The sequence below is a fragment of the Oncorhynchus keta genome, chromosome 2, assembly GCF_023373465.1.
Source record: "Oncorhynchus keta strain PuntledgeMale-10-30-2019 chromosome 2, Oket_V2, whole genome shotgun sequence".
NCBI classification, from domain to species: domain Eukaryota; kingdom Metazoa; phylum Chordata; class Actinopteri; order Salmoniformes; family Salmonidae; genus Oncorhynchus; species Oncorhynchus keta.
In genome coordinates this window covers 81,072,084-81,087,216 of record NC_068422.1, presented here as the reverse complement: position 1 = coordinate 81,087,216, position 15,133 = coordinate 81,072,084, and the positions used below count along the sequence as shown (strand labels likewise).

The 15,133-nt window shown below is 45.6% G+C and overlaps 1 protein-coding gene and 1 long non-coding RNA gene across 20 annotated transcripts in view; both read right to left on the bottom strand.

Moving 5' to 3' along the window:
- LOC118381591 (72 kDa type IV collagenase-like) overlaps positions 1-15,133 on the bottom strand; it is a 35,709-nt gene that overhangs the window by 9,587 nt on the left and 10,989 nt on the right. The window lies entirely within an intron of this gene.
- On the bottom strand, positions 373-4,633 carry LOC127913202 (uncharacterized). Of its 19 annotated transcripts, none has more exons than XR_008085267.1 (5): positions 3,303-4,633; positions 2,748-3,125; positions 2,293-2,717; positions 1,566-2,090; positions 373-1,533 (listed from the first exon to the last, which is right to left on the bottom strand). It is a non-coding gene; the product is annotated as an uncharacterized LOC127913202 (long non-coding RNA). The 19 variants fall into 19 exon arrangements; XR_008085308.1 differs by having other exon boundaries at positions 373-1,715; positions 1,916-2,090; XR_008085249.1 differs by having other exon boundaries at positions 373-2,090; positions 2,293-2,492; positions 2,593-2,717.

Sequence of the window (15,133 nt, the reverse complement as noted above, 5' to 3'; positions counted from 1 at the left end):
AAGGAGGGAAAGAGAGAGGGGAGAGGGGAAAGAGGGAAAGAGAGAGAAAGAGAGAGGGGAGGGGAGAAGAGAAAAGGAAAGAGAGGGGAGAGGAGGGAAAGAGAGGGGGAGAGGGGAAAGAGGGGAGAGGAAAGAAGAGGGAAGGAGGGAAAGGGAAAGAGAGAGGGAGAGAGGGAAAGAGAGAGGGGAGAGGAGGAAAGAGAGGGGAGAGGAGGGGAAAGAGAGAGGGGAGAGGGAGGGAAAGAGAGAGGGGAGAGGAGGAAAGAGAGAGGGGAGAGGGGGAAAGAGAGAGGGGAGAAGGGAAAGAGAGGAGAGGGGAGAGAGGGAGAAAGAGGGAGAGGAAGGAAGGAAAGAGAGAGGGGAGAGGAGGAGGAAAGAGGGAAAAAGAGAGGGGAGAGGGGAAAGAGAGAGGGAGAGGAAGGAAGAGAGAGGGGATAGGAGGGAAAGAGAGAGGGGAGAGGAGAAAGTGAAGGACAGTAAGAGATGTAAGAGGGGAAGAGAGAGAGGGGCAGTGAGTGAGAGGGAGAGTTTCAGCAGCCCAGACAGCGAAGCCACAATAGCCTGATTCATTCAGCATCTGGTTCTCGTTAGGACCGGCCGGGGTTTATAGAAGCCAGGGGAACAAGACCCGTCTTGCCCAGATTTCCAACAGGCAGCTGCATGAGCAACAACAGCAGCAGCAGCTCCACAATTCTTGTCCAGATTTCCAACAGGCAGCTGCATGAGCAACAACAGCAGCAGCTCCACAAGTCTTGTCCATTGACCTATTTTTCAAAGAGCCAGATATTTCTCAGATAGATAAAGCCTGTTAATGGTTATAAAATGCTATGCAGATATGGACAAAGTAGTCATATGATGATCTGCTATAGCAATCTATTCAAGGTTGAGGTATGTTGAATTAGCCCCACAAAACAAGCCAACCTGACCCTGAATCAGACCGGAAGACAATTCATGTCCACCTCTAATTGCGAGATTACAGGAAATACTATATCTGGGTCACAGAGATTTCATCATTACACTCACTCCTTTCACATTCTGGATGCATATGTAATACACTTCCTGCATAAGATGTAGCCAGAGAGGTTAGAGAAACCTAGCTAGCAGGGCTGTCTGTGTTCAGTGTCTCGATCCCATACAGGTCCACCTCATCACCGGCCAAAACGGCCGTGATTGGGAGTTCCGTAGGGCGATGCACAATTGCCCCAGCGTAGTCTGGGTTTGGCCGATGTAGGCCGTCATTGTAAATAAGAATTTGTTCTTAACTGACTTGCCTAGTTAAATAAAGGTTAAATAAAAAAATCACTAGGCCAGTGAACAGTGGGTTCAGTTCAGTGGATTATTCTGCAGACTTCCCACCCAGCCCTGTGCTGAGCCATTGACTGTAAATAAGGTGCTGAGCACACAGTGAAGTTAGACCACCAGCATGTCTACTCATCCTTCATGTCCAGATCTGCTTTCCATCAACATGCTGAGACAGGAGAGATTAGAGAGAGGATTATACCTACACCAGAGAGATTAGAGAGAGGATTCTACCTACACCAGAGAGATTAGAGAGAGGATTCTACCTACACCAGAGAGAGAGGATTCTACCTACACCAGAGAGAGAGGATTCTACCAACACCAGAGAGAGAGGATTCTACCTACACCCGAGAGAGAGGATTCTCCCTACACCCGAGAGAGAGGATTCTCCCTACACCAGAGAGAGAGGATTCTCGCTACACCAGAGAGAGAGGATTCTCCCTACACCAGAGAGAGAGGATTCTCCCTACACCAGAGAGAGAGGATTCTCCCTACACCAGAGAGAGAGGATTCTCCCTACACCAGAGAGAGAGGATTCTCCCTACACCAGAGAGAGAGGATTCTCCCTACACCAGAGAGAGAGGATTCTCCCTACACCAGAGAGAGAGGATTCTACCTACACCAGAGAGAGAGGATTCTACCTACACCAGAGAGAGAGGATTCTACCTACACCAGAGAGAGAGGATTCTACCTACACCAGAGAGAGAGGATTCTACCTACACCAGAGAGAGAGGATTCTACCTACACCAGAGAGAGAGGATTCTACCTACACCAGAGAGAGAGGATTCTACCTACACCAGAGAGAGAGAGGATTCTACCTACACCAGAGAGAGAGAGGATTCTACCCACACCAGAGAGAGGATTCTACCCACACCAGAGAGAGAGGATTCTACCCACACCAGAGAGAGAGGATTCTCCCTACACCAGAGAGAGAGGATTCTCGCTACACCAGAGAGAGAGGATTCTCCCTACACCAGAGAGAGAGGATTCTACCTACACCAGAGAGAGAGGATTCTACCTACACCAGAGAGAGAGGATTCTACCTACACCAGAGAGAGAGGATTCTACCTACACCAGAGAGAGAGGATTCTACCTACACCAGAGAGAGAGGATTCTACCTACACCAGAGAGAGAGGATTCTACCTACACCAGAGAGAGAGGATTCTACCTACACCAGAGAGAGAGGATTCTACCTACACCAGAGAGAGAGGATTCTACCCACACCAGAGAGAGAGGATTCTACCCACACCAGAGAGAGAGGATTCTACCCACACCAGAGAGAGAGGATTCTACCTACACCAGAGAGAGAGGATTCTACCTACACCAGAGAGAGAGGATTCTACCTACACCAGAGAGAGAGGATTCTACCTACACCAGAGAGAGAGGATTCTACCTACACCAGAGAGAGAGGATTCTACCTACACCAGAGAGATTAGAGAGGATTCTACCTACACCAGAGAGATTAGAGAGAGGATTCTACCTACACCAGAGAGATTAGAGAGAGGATTCTACCTACACCAGAGAGATTAGAGAGAGGATTCTGCCCACACCAGAGATATTAGAGAGAGGATTCTGCCCACACCAGAGAGATTAGAGAGAGGATTCTGCCCACACCAGAGAGATTAGAGAGAGGATTATGCCCACACCAGAAAGATTAGAGGATTCTACCCACACCAGAGAGATTAGAGAGAGGATTCCACCTACACCAGAGAGATGAGAGAGGATTCTACCTACACCAGAGAGATTAGAGAGAGGATTCTACCTACACCAGAGAGATTAGAGAGAGGATTCTACCTACACCAGAGAGATTAGAGAGAGGATTCTACCTACACCAGAGAGATTAGAGAGGGATTCTACCTACACCAGAGAGGTTTGAACGCCAGGGTAGTGGGTTCTACCTTGGGACCACCAGAGAGATTAGACAGAGACACTCTAAGTCCTACACCAGAGAGATTAGAAATGGCATTCTACCTACACTAGAGAGATTAGAGAGAGGATTCTACCTACACCAGAGAGATTAGAGAGAGGATTCTACCTACACCAGAGAGATTAGAGAGAGGATTCTACCTACACCAGAGAGATTAGAGAGAGGATTCTACCTACACTAGAGAGATTAGAGAGATGATTCTACCCACACCAACACGTTTAAACTGATATACACTGTGTCCAGTCACCAGTCTCCAGACTCCAGACATTACATTGACCCACTAGACTGGTGACTGCCCTCCAGACATTACATTGGCCCACGAGACTGGTGACTGCCCTCCAGACATTACATTGACCCACTAGACTGGTGACTGCCCTCCAGACATTACATTGACCCCTAGACTGGTGACTGCCCTCCAGACATTACATTGGCCCCTAGACTGGTGACTGCCCTCCAGACATTACATTGGCCCACTAGACTGGTGACTGCCCTCCAGACATTACATTGGCCCATTAGACTGGTGACTGCCCTCCAGACATTACATTGGCCCATTAGACTGGTGACTGCCCTCCAGACATTACATTGACCCACTAGACTGGTGACTGCCCTCCAGACATTACATTGACCCACTAGACTGGTGACTGCCCTCCAGACATTACATTGGCCCATTAGACTGGTGACTGCCCTCCAGACATTACATTGACCCACTAGACTGGTGACTGCCCTCCAGACATTACATTGGCCCCTAGACTGGTGACTGCCCTCCAGACATTACATTGGCCCATTAGACTGGTGACTGCCCTCCAGACATTACATTGGCCCATTAGACTGGTGACTGCCCTCCAGACATTACATTGGCCCATTAGACTGGTGACTGCCCTCCAGACATTACATTGGCCCATTAGACTGGTGACTGCCCTCCAGACATTACATTGGCCCATTAGACTGGTGACTGCCCTCCAGACATTACATTGGCCCATTAGACTGGTGACTGCCCTCCAGACATTACATTGACCCATTAGACTGGTGACTGCCCTCCAGACATTACATTGGCCCATTAGACTGGTGACTGCCCTCCAGACATTACATTGGCCCATTAGACTGGGGACTGCCCTCCAGACATTACATTGGCCCATTAGACTGGGGACTGCCCTCCAGACATTACATTGGCCCATTAGACTGGTGACTGCCCTCCAGACATTACATTGGCCCATTAGACTGGTGACTGCCCTCCAGACATTACATTGGCCCATTAGACTGGGGACTGCCCTCCAGACATTACATTGGCCCACTAGACTGGGGACTGCCCTCCAGACATTACATTGGACCCTAGACTGGTGACTGCCCTCCAGACATTACATTGGCCCATTAGACTGGTGACTGCCCTCCAGACATTACATTGGCCCATTAGACTGGTGACTGCCCTTACATTGGCCCATTAGACATTAGACATTGGCCCATTAGACTGGGGACTGCCCTCCAGACATTACATTGGCCCATAGACTGGTGACTGCCCTCCAGACATTACATTGGCCCATTAGACTGGTGACTGCCCTCCAGACATTACATTGGCCCATTAGACTGGTGACTGCCCTCCAGACATTACATTGGCCCATTAGACTGGGGACTGCCCTCCAGACATTACATTGGCCCATTAGACTGGTGACTGCCCTCCAGACATTACATTGGCCCATTAGACTGGGGACTGCCCTCCAGACATTACATTGGCCCATTAGACTGGTGACTGCCCTCCAGACATTACATTGGCCCATTAGACTGGGGACTGCCCTCCAGACATTACATTGGCCCATTAGACTGGTGACTGCCCTCCAGACATTACATTGGCCCATTAGACTGGGGACTGCCCTCCAGACATTACATTGATTAGACTGGGGACTGCCCTCCAGACATTACATTGGCCCATTAGACTGGCCTGACTGCCCTCCAGACATTACATTGGCCCATTAGACTGGTGACTGCCCTCCAGACATTACATTGGCCCATTAGACTGGTGACTGCCCTCCAGACATTACATTGGCCCATTAGACTGGTGACTGCCCTCCAGACATTACATTTTTTTATTTAATTTTACCTTTTATTTAACCAGGCAAGTCAGTTAAGAACATATTCTTATTTTCACGACTGGTGACTGCCCTCCAGACATTACATTTTGGCCCTTCCGGTTACTTCCAACGCTCTAACCACTGGCTCTGCTGCCCATCCCAGTAGACTGGTGACTGCCCTCCAGACATTACATTGGCCCATTATACTGGTGACTGCCCTCCAGTCTGTGACTTCCTATTTATCTGTCTTTGCCCTCCAGTCTGTGACTTCCATTTATCTGTCTCTGCCCTCCAGTCTGTGACTTCCTATTTATCTGTCTCTGCCCTCCAGTCTGTGACTTCCCTATTTATCTGTCTCTGCCCTCCAGTCTGTGACTTCCTAATTATCTGTCTCTGCCCTCCAGTCCATCTGTGACTTCCAATTATCTGTCTCTGCCCTCCAGTCTGTGACTTCCTAATTATCTGTCTCTGCCCTCCAGTCTGTGACTTCCTAATTATCTGTCTCTGCCCTCCAGTCTGTGACTTCCTATTTATCTGTCTCTGCCCTCCAGTCTGTGACTTCCTATTTATCTGTCTCTGCCCTCCAGTCTGTGACTTCCTAATTATCTGTCTCTGCCCTCCAGTCTGTGACTTCCCTATTTATCTGTCTCTGCCCTCCAGTCTGTGACTTCCTATTATCTGTCTCTGCCCTCCAGTCTGTGACTTCCTAATTATCTGTCTCTGCCCTCCAGTCTGTGACTTCCTAATTATCTGTCTCTGCCCTCCAGTCTGTGACTTCCTATTTATCTGTCTCTGCCCTCCAGTCTGTGACTTCCCTATTTATCTGTCTCTGCCCTCCAGTCTGTGACTTCCCTATTTATCTGTCTCTGCCCTCCAGTCTGTGACTTCCCTATTTATCTGTCTCTGCCCTCCAGTCTGTGACTTCCTATTTATCTGTCTCTGCCCTCCAGTCTGTGACTTCCCTATTTATCTGTCTTTGCCCTCCATCTGTGACTTCCCTATTTATCTGTCTTTGCCCTCCAGTCTGTGACTTCCTAATTATCTGTCTCTGCCCTCCAGTCTGTGACTTCCCTATTTATCTGTCTCTGCTCCAGTCTGTGACTTCCCTATTTATCTGTCTCTGCCCTCCAGTCTGTGACTTCCTAATTATCTGTCTCTGCCCTCCAGTCTGTGACTTCCTAATTATCTGTCTCTGCCCTCCAGTCTGTGACTTGCCTATTTATCTGTCTCTGCCCTCCAGTCTGTGACTTCCCTATTTATCTGTCTCTGCCCTCCAGTCTGTGACTTCCTAATTATCTGTCTCTGCCCTCCAGTCTGTGACTTCCTAATTATCTGTCTCTGCCCTCCAGTCTGTGACTTCCCTATTTATCTGTCTCTGCCCTCCAGTCTGTGACTTCCCTATTTATCTGTCTCTGCCCTCCAGTCTGTGACTTCCCTATTTATCTGTCTTTGCCCTCCAGTCTGTGACTTCCCTATTTATCTGTCTCTGCCCTCCAGTCTGTGACTTCCTATTTATCTGTCTTTGCCCTCCAGTCTGTGACTTCCTAATTATCTGTCTCTGCCCTCCAGTCTGTGACTTCCCTATTTATCTGTCTCTGCCCTCCAGTCGGTGACTTCCTATTTATCTGTCTTTGCCCTCCAGTCTGTGACTTCCATTTATCTGTCTTTGCCCTCCAGTCTGTGACTTCCTAATTATCTGTCTCTGGTCTGTGACTTCCCTATTTATCTGTCTCTGCCCTCCAGTCTGTGACTTCCCATTTATCTGTCTCTGCCCTCCAGTCTGTGACTTCCTAATTATCTGTCTCTGCCCTCCAGTCTGTGACTTCCTAATTATCTGTCTCTGCCCTCCAGTCTGTGACTTCCCTATTTATCTGTCTCTGCCCTCCAGTCTGTGACCCCTATTTATCTGTCTCTGCCCTCCAGTCTGTGACTTCCCTATTTATCTGTCTCTGCCCTCCAGTCTGTGACTTCCTAATTATCTGTCTCTGCCCTCCAGTCTGTGACTTCCTAATTATCTGTCTCTGCCCTCCAGTCTGTGACTTCCTGTCTCTGCCCTCCAGTCTGTGACTTCCTAATTATCTGTCTCTGCCCTCCAGTCTGTGACTTCCTATTTATCTGTCTCTGCCCTCCAGTCTGTGACTTCCCTATTTATCTGTCTCTGCCCTCCAGTCTGTGACTTCCTAATTATCTGTCTCTGCCCTCCAGTCTGTGACTTCAGTCTGTGACTTCCTAATTATCTGTCTCTGCCCTCCAGTCTGTGACTTAATTATCTGTCTCTGCCCTCCAGTCTGACTTCCTATTTATCTGTCTCTGCCCTCCAGTCTGTGACTTCCCTATTTATCTGTCTTTGCCCTCCAGTCTGTGACTTCCTAATTATCTGTCTCTGCCCTCCAGTCTGTGACTTCCTATTTATCTGTCTCTGCCCTCCAGTCTGTGACTTCCCTATTTATCTGTCTTTGCCCTCCAGTCTGTGACTTCCCTATTTATCTGTCTCTGCCCTCCAGTCTGTGACTTCCCTATTTATCTGTCTCTGCCCTCCAGTCTGTGACTTCCTAATTATCTGTCTCTGCCCTCCAGTCTGTGACTTCCCTATTTATCTGTCTCTGCCCTCCAGTCTGTGACTTCCCTATTTATCTGTCTTTGCCCTCCAGTCTGTGACTTCCTAATTATCTGTCTCTGCCCTCCAGTCTGTGACTTCCCTATTTATCTGTCTCTGCCCTCCAGTCTGTGACTTCCCTATTTATCTGTCTTTGCCCTCCAGTCTGTGACTTCCTAATTATCTGTCTCTGCCCTCCAGTCTGTGACTTCCCTATTTATCTGTCTCTGCCCTCCAGTCTGTGACTTCCCTATTTATCTGTCTTTGCCCTCCAGTCTGTGACTTCCCTATTTATCTGTCTCTGCCCTCCAGTCTGTGACTTCCTAATTATCTGTCTCTGCCCTCCAGTCTGTGACTTCCTAATTATCTGTCTCTGCCCTCCAGTCTGTGACTTCCCTGTCTTTGCCCTCCAGTCTGTGACTTCCCTATTTATCTGTCTTTGCCCTCCAGTCTGTGACTTCCTAATTATCTGTCTCTGCCCTCCAGTCTGTGACTTCCCTATTTATCTGTCTCTGCCCTCCAGTCTGTGACTTCCCTATTTATCTGTCTTTGCCCTCCAGTCTGTGACTTCCTATTTATCTGTCTTTGCCCTCCAGTCTGTGACTTCCCTATTTATCTGTCTCTGCCCTCCAGTCTGTGACTTCCCTATTTATCTGTCTTTGCCCTCCAGTCTGTGACTTCCCTATTTATCTGTCTCTGCCCTCCAGTCTGTGACTTCCCTATTTATCTGTCTCTGCCCTCCAGTCTGTGACTTCCCTATTTATCTGTCTCTGCCCTCCAGTCTGTGACTTCCCTATTTATCTGTCTTTGCCCTCCAGTCTGTGACTTCCCTATTTATCTGTCTTTGCCCTCCAGTCTGTGACTTCCTAATTATCTGTCTCGGCCCTCCAGTCTGTGACTTCCTAATTATCTGTCTCTGCCCTCCAGTCTGTGACTTCCTAATTATCTGTCTCTGCCCTCCAGTCTGTGACTTCCCAATTATCTGTCTCTGCCCTCCAGTCTGTGACTTCCCAATTATCTGTCTCTGCCCTCCAGTCTGTGACTTCCTAATTATCTGTCTCGGCCCTCCAGTCTGTGACTTCCTATTTATCTGTCTCTGCCCTCCAGTCTGTGACTTCCTAATTATCTGTCTCTGCCCTCCAGTCTGTGACTTCCCAATTATCTGTCTCTGCCCTCCAGTCTGTGACTTCCCTATTTATCTGTCTTTGCCCTCCAGTCTGTGACTTCCCTATTTATCTGTCTTTGCCCTCCAGTCTGTGACTTCCTAATTATCTGTCTCTGCCCTCCAGTCTGTGACTTCCTAATTATCTGTCTCTGCCCTCCAGTCTGTGACTTCCTAATTATCTGTCTCTGCCCTCCAGTCTGTGACTTCCCAATTATCTGTCTCTGCCCTCCAGTCTGTGACTTCCCTATTTATCTGTCTTTGCCCTCCAGTCTGTGACTTCCCTATTTATCTGTCTTTGCCCTCCAGTCTGTGACTTCCTAATTATCTGTCTTTGCCCTCCAGTCTGTGACTTCCCTATTTATCTGTCTTTGCCCTCCAGTCTGTGACTTCCCTATTTATCTGTCTTTGCCCTCCAGTCTGTGACTTCCCTATTTATCTGTCTTTGCCCTCCAGTCTGTGACTTCCCTATTTATCTGTCTTTGCCCTCCAGTCTGTGACTTCCTAATTATCTGTCGACTGACTAAAACTAGGGAGAAGCAGAACAAAACAAAACGGATGCACACAGAAATTAATATCCTAATGGGCCTAGGCTATTTTTATTAACCTTGATTGGTTGACAGCTCCATGAAAATATTTTTTTTTGTCTGAGGAAACTAAATGCTAATAACCTTAGTAGTCTCTATCCTAATCTTTGCTTATTGACTTGAGTGTCCATCTCTCCTCACTCTTTGTCTCTATATTGAATCTCTCCTCACTCTCTCTATACGGAATCTCTCCTCACTCTCTCTTTCTCTCTATACTGAATCTCTCCTCACTCTCTCTTTCTCTCTATATTGAATCTCTCCTCACTCTTTGTCTCTCTCTATATTGAATCTCTCCTCACTCTCTTTCTCTCTATACTGAATCTCTCCTCACTCTCTCTATACTGAATCTCTCCTCACTCTCTCTTTCTCTCTATACTGAATCTCTCCTCACTCTCTCTTCCTCTCTATACTGAATCTCTCCTCACTCTCTTTCTCTCGATACTGAATCTCTCCTCACTCTCTCTCTATACTGAATCTCTTCTCACTCTCTCTTTCTCTCTATACTGAATCTCTCCTCACTCTCTCTTTCTCTCTATATTGAATCTCTCCTCACTCTCTCTTTCTCTCTATACTGAATCTCTCCTCTCTATACTGAATCTCTCCTCACTCTCTCTATACTGAATCTCTCCTCACTCTATACTGAATCTCTCCTCACTCTCTCTATACTGAATCTCTCCTCACTCTCTCTTTCTCTCTATAATGAATCTCTCCTCACTCTCTCTTTCTCTCTATATTGAATCTCTCCTCACTCTTTCTCTCTATACTGAATCTCTCCTCTCTATACTGAATCTCTCCTCACTCTCTCTATACTGAATCTCTCCTCACTCTCTCTATACTGAATCTCTCCTCACTCTCTCTATACTGAATCTCTCCTCACTCTCTTTCTCTCGATACTGAATCTCTCCTCACTCTCTTTCTCTCGATACTGAATCTCTCCTCACTCTCTCTCTATACTGAATCTCTTCTCACTCTCTCTTTCTCTCTATACTGAATCTCTCCTCACTCTCTCTTTCTCTCTATATTGAATCTCTCCTCACTCTCTCTTTCTCTCTATACTGAATCTCTCCTCTCTATACTGAATCTCTCCTCACTCTCTCTATACTGAATCTCTCTCATCTATACTGAATCTCTCCTCACTCTCTCTATACTGAATCTCTCCTCACTATACTGAATCTCTCCTCACTCTCTCTCTATACTGAATCTCTCCTCACTCTCTTTCTCTCTATATTGAATCTCTCCTCACTCTTTGTCTCTCTCTATATTGAATCTCTCCTCACTCTCTCTCTATACTGAATCTCTCCTCACTCTCTCTCTATACTGAATCTCTCCTCACTCTCTCTTTCTCTCTATACTGAATCTCTCCTCACTCTCTCTTTCTCTCTATACTGAATCTCTCCTCACTCTCTCTTCCTCTCTATACTGAATCTCTCCTCACTCCCTCTTCCTCTCTATACTGAATCTCTCCTCACTCCCTCTTTCTCTCTATATTGAATCTCTCCTCACTCTTTCTCTCTATATTGAATCTCTCCTCACTCTTTCTCTCTATATTGAATATCTTCTCACTCTCTTTATCTCTATACTGAATCTCTCCTCACTATTTCTCTCTATATTGAATCTCTCCTCACTCTTTCTCTCTATATTGAATCTCTCCTCACTCTTTCTCTCTATATTGAATATCTTCTCACTCTCTTTATCTCTATACTGAATCTCTCCTCACTATTTCTCTCTATATTGAATCTCTCCTCACTCTTTCTCTCTATACTGAATCTCTCCTCACTCTTTCTCTCTATACTGAATCTCTCCTCACTCTTTCTCTCTATACTGAATCTCTCCTCACTCTTTCTCTCTATACTGAATCTCTCCTCACTCTTTCTCTCTATACTGAATCTCTCCTCACTCTTTCTCTCTATATTGAATCTCTTCTCACTCTCGCATCTCTGTTCCATCTCTTCTCACTCCTCTGCTCCATGGCTCTGATAGCTAAACCATCTGGTGATCTGGAGCCAACAATGAATAACTTGGGACCCACGTCATCCCACCACTGAAACCTGAGATACAGCCTCACTGGCCCTCTGAGTCCAGATATCTTTCAGCTATGGGTTTGGTATTGTAACTCCTCCATAGAGATGTAGGATCTTAATTTGACCACTCTTTTGTTGATGAACATTTTCCTGCACAGCAGTTTATTCACATTTTTAAAAGGCATCTAAAGTTTGTAATTTCCACTATCATTTCACACTCGATTTGCACTAACTTACAATGTCTCAACACCTACAAAAATATCCATGAATTATGATCCACATAATTATTCACATTTCCTTTTGCTTCAGGATTATTTCCCTACTGTAGCAAACTGGCTCAAATTAAGATCCTACAGCCGTAACTCCCTCCGTAAGGGCATTTCCCTCCATCTGAGAGAGACACCCCATAATTATAGCCATCACTGAATATGTGTCATTGTTAATGATATCATGGAACTAGAACACCGCAAATCATTTTGAATGAGACAATGATCTTGCTGATGAGGAAATGGAGAATCTCTCCTGGAATCCCCAGGTCCAGTGTCTTGGCCACAACACACCACTGTATAGGTATTCTGCCAGCTTTTATCATGGTGGCTGGATATCTTGTGGATTTGGATTCTCTAGGATGTTTGAGCAGCAGACAACAGATGATATACCTAAAACTATAACCAAACTAACCCAGTCAAAGATATGACTTACAGGCATAGTCAAATAATTTCTAAACTAACTTGAGACTGTTAAAACCATACTCCGGTTTTAATTGGCAGTACTCCCTCCTTTAACAGTGAATATTACGTTGACACATCAACCAAACACGACACTGTTTATACAGTGTTTATAGTCCACAGAACAGCCTTCAGCATGATGTTTGTCCCTGTTCCCTGAACAGTGTTAATGCATGGTGAACCACAGCGAGTAAAGACTTAACGCTTAACTAAAGCAGGATTCTATGAACTAAAGCAGGATTCCATGAACTAAAGCAGGATTCCATGAACTAAAGCAGGATTCTATGAACTAAAGCAGGATTCTATGAACTAAAGCAGGATTCAATGAACTAAAGCAGGATTCCATGAACTAAAGCAGGATTCCATGAACTAAAGCAGGATTCCATGAACCAAAGCAGGATTCCATGAACCAAAGCAGGATTCCATGAACCAAAGCAGGATTCCATGAACCAAAGCAGGATTCCATGAACCAAAGCAGGATTCCATGAACTAAAGCAGGATTCCATGAACGAAAGCAGGATTCCATGAACCAAAGCAGGATTCCATGAACCAAAGCAGGACTCCATGAACTAAAGCAGGACTCCATGAACTAAAGCAGGACTCCATGAACTAAAGCAGGACTCCATGAACTAAAGCAGGACTCCATGAACTAAAGCAGGACTCCATGAACTAAAGCAGGACTCCATGAACTAAAGCAGGACTCCATGAACTAAAGCAGGATTCTTTGAACTAAACAGGATTCTTTGAACTAAACAGGATTCTATGAACTAAAGCAGGATTCCATGAACTAAAGCAGGATTCCATGAACCTAAGCAGGATTCCATGAACCAAAGCAGGATTCTTTGAACTAAAAAGGATTTGTAAGCATGATTTGAGGGTGGTTTCCCTCCAGCCCCTGACTCAGGGTGTGCAGGGGGCAAAGCCAGGCAGTCTACTTGTTTGCTTTGGACATCGTTCCAAGTCAACAATGACAGCTATATAGTAAAGTTCACCTTAAAACCTTGAAGGCTAAAAGATGTGGCGGCAAAGTCTGAGAAGGAACATATAAATGTCCAATGAATCCTAATCTAAACCTGCTTTTCAGTCAACATTTTGTCATTTGGATGGCATGCAATTGCTTATTGTTTGGGTTGAAAGTGTTCCTAACATAATTTGTCCCAGACAGGATTAATCTGTTGTGGTGAAGAGTTCATGTTTCAGAGGGAAAGTACACTGAGTCATGGAAAGCTGAGAATGAACCACAACAGATAATGTAAGATGGAGAGATACAGAAAGCCTATTCCTTTTCTACACTACATAGGACAATCCCAGTTGAAGTCTGTACCCTGTACTGTATAGTAGGCTCTGGTTTACAATCTTAATAACAGGCAGCCATTTTGGTTTACCATAGTTGATACAGGATTGTTATTATTACCAGTTCTTTCATAACTTTATACTTATATTAAGCATTAGAGCTCAGACAAACAGAGATAACACCACCCCCTTCATTCAAACAAAACACCACCCCCTTCATTCATACAAAACACCACCCCCTTCATTCATACAAAACACCACCCCCTTCATTCAAACAAAACACCACCCCCTTCATTCAAACAAAACACTACCCCCTTCATTCAAACAAAACACCACCCCCTTCATTCAAACAAAACACCACCCCCTTCATTCAAACAAAACACCACCCCCTTCATTCAAACAAAACACCACCCCCTTCATTCAAACAAAACACCACCCCCTTCATTCAAACAAAACACCACCCCCTTCATTCATACAAAACACCACCCCTTCATTCATTCATTCAACAAAACACCACCCCTTCATTCATACAAAACACCACCCCTTCATTCAAACAAAACACCACCCCTTCATTCAAACAAAACACCACCCCTTCATTCATACAAAACACCACCCCCTTCATTCATACAAAACACCACCCCTTCATTCAAACAAAACACCACCCCCTTCATTCAAACAAAACACCACCCCTTCATTCAAACAAAACACCACCCCTTCATTCAAACAAAACACCACCCCTTCATTCAAACAAAACACCACCCCTTCATTCATACAAAACACCACCCCTTCATTCATTTCATTCAAACAAAACACCACCCCCTTCATTCAAACAAAACACCACCCCCTTCATTCAAACAAAACACCACCCACTTCATTCAAACAAAACACCACCCCTTCATTCAAACAAAACACCACCCCTTCATTCAAACAAAACACCACCCCTTCATTCAAACAAAACACCACCCCTTCATTCAAACAAAACACCACCCCTTCATTCAAAAAACAACCCCTTCATTCAAACAAAACACCACCCCCTTCATTCAAACAAAACACCACCCCTTCATTCAAACAAAACACCACCCCTTCATTCAAACAAAACACCACCCCCTTCATTCAAACAAAACACCACCCCCTTCATTCAAACAAAACACCACCCCTTCATTCATACAAAACACCACCCCCTTCATTCATACAAAACACCACCCCCTTAATTCATTCATAATTCAAACAAAACACCACCCCCTTCATTCAAACAAAACACCACCCCTTCATTCAAACAAAACACCACCCCTTCATTCAAACAAAACACCACCCCCTTCATTCAAACAAAACACCACCCCCTTCATTCAAACAAAACACCACCCCCTTCATTCATACAAAACACCACCCCCTTCATTCAAACAAAACAATTGATTGCCAAGAGAAAATAATTCATTCTGAGACCAAACAAAGCCCCC